The sequence below is a fragment of the Podarcis bocagei genome (assembly GCF_964188305.1).
Source record: "Podarcis bocagei genome assembly, chromosome: 7".
Taxonomy (NCBI): domain Eukaryota; kingdom Metazoa; phylum Chordata; class Lepidosauria; order Squamata; family Lacertidae; genus Podarcis; species Podarcis bocagei.
Window position 1 is genome coordinate 33,931,087 of NC_138132.1, and position 2,487 is coordinate 33,933,573.

Below are 2,487 nucleotides of genomic sequence, written 5' to 3' on the forward strand. Positions count from 1 at the left end.
GAAGAACTACTAGAAAGTGCAGTTAAAAGGTATGTGCAGAATGCCTCCATCCCACAAGAACCAACATGTAAAGAGAAAGAGAACAGTATTAATAATAATAATACGAAGACAAATTGGCTCCGGGGAATAAACTTTCCTTGTCACCTTCCTTCAGATGCTGATCCCATGAGTCCAAGGTTGATATAGGGGAAAGGCAGTTCTCTTCAGTATAGGGGTCCTAAACTGTGTAGGGCTCTGAAGCAAAATTGCTCTAAAACAAATTAGCAGCCAGACCAGAACCAGTTTTATGTTCATTTCTTCTTGTTCTAGCCATATTCTGCACTAGCTGTTGTTTCCAAACCATCTTTAAAGACAGTCCCATCATCCAGCACATTGCAATAGCCTAACCTGTAAGTTATCCAAGCATAGACAATTGAAGCCATTCCTTTCAATGAAAACTTGCATGCCAGGTACTATAAGCCAGTGTTGAAGCAATGACCCACCTTAAAAAAAAAATCAAACAATTTAAACTGCTGGGTGGAGAAGGCAGTTAAGTACCACTATAAACCCTGATAGACCATGGTTAGAAGATTTCTTGCAGGCCACACCTGAGGAAGGTGAACTGCTGCTATCCAGCTGGAACCTGTTCGGGGGATAATCTGCTTCTTTTCATGTATTTTACAAATGTATTTAAACCCAGTTCATTATGATCTGCAATCTCAGTCTCTTTCCAGAGTTAATCCACAATTATATTGGTAAGCAATAGGGTATCATGTTTATCAGAGGAGAGACGGAAAGAAATGGTGGAATAAAGCTACACTATGACTTTCTTATGAAAGTTGGGTTATTGACATGTGTCAATATACCCTCATAAATGTATGAATTTTAAAAAATGATTATCTGGTAGACTGGGGGTATGATTGGAAACAATAGCTTGCTGATACTTTGGAAAAGGAACTTCCACATCTCCCTTTAAGGTTTTTCTATTTAGATGAACACTACTAGTCTTGTAAGCTAATGAGGAATACACACATGCAAACTCCAGCACTGAATAAGCTTGCAAATACCTCCCTCCTAATCCCTGCAGGAGATCCGATCTCAAACTACTTCAGTACTTCCTGCTTATTGATTGTATTCTAAGCAAAGATAAAGAACAACTTCAGAGTTTCATTTACCTAAAAATAAGTTTCTATGAATCAGCATTTATAGAGTCGGAATATGGAAGGTGCCACCTTCTCAAAACTCACGTTGTTTTCTGAAAGCAGCAGATATTGAGGTAATGCTCTGTAACATCACAGTTAATGTTCACCTAGTGTAAAACCATGGTTTCCTGGACAGGTTGCAGAGACTTGGGGCTGTGTATTCCCTTCATGATTTGTACGTGATGTGTTTAGAAGCATTTGCTTACATTTTTAAACAAGCTATAGTTCCGCATGACAGTCATACTGCAAAATTGCAGCAGGCTTAAACTCAAATCAGTGAGAGCAAGCCAGGATCAAATCACAGAATCACAGTTGAAAGGGACCACGAGGGTCATCTAGTCCAACCCCTTGCAATGCAGGAATCTTACACCCAGTGTGGTGCACAACCCTGAGATTAACAGTCTCATGCTCTACGGACTGAGCTATGGTGACTTCAAATCCCATTTTCTTTTTTAAAGCATATGCTTCAGATTTCCTCCTTTGGTGCACAAAACAGTTTTGGAGTGTAGAAAATTCATCATAACTCATTCACATTGCAGGAAATCATGGTTTCCCATAATAACAGAGCTGGGCCCAAGTGTAATTAGTGAATTGCCAGGTTTTATATCGCATATGCAGTGAGATCCAGCCAAGGACTTTAGACAACTGTGTTCTACTGAGCACTATCTTACTAGCTGGTAACAGCCGTATTTTTAGCACAGTGATTGTCTTGTGGATGTCGATGCATGTGATGGCCACAGCTCACCACATCCAGGAAAAAGATGCTTCCACCGCCCAATATCTCATTTGCACACTGCTCTTCATGCAAGGTGCCAAGGGCACCATTCCTGTGACTGTCCTTTATCACAACCATCATCTTAACATCGTATTACCAGAATCACTAAGCAATATGAATCAATCCTGGCCTCCCCAAACTCAGTCTACCCAGTACATCACACTGGCTCTGTCAGTACAGGGGATCATTGGGCTCTTGCTTTTGACAAGCCAGCATGAGGCCAAAGCCTGGACCTGAGAAAAACCTGATGTTGATGATGGTGCATTTCATTCCTAGCTTCCCAGATACCAAGAGGCACAGCAAAAGATAAGTGCTCATTCCTGGATCATTTTTTGTCAGACTGCATACCTGACACACACAGCTATTTGTCTGAAGAAAGTATCTTGTACCAGTTTGGCATGGTTATTCTACTAAAGTGGTGCATACAAACCCCCTCTATCCAATTCACAGGACCACCACCCTCAGGTATTTGCCCTGACATACCACCAGAGCTAGTAGTTGTAAACAAAATTCACTGAGAACTAGGGAGGA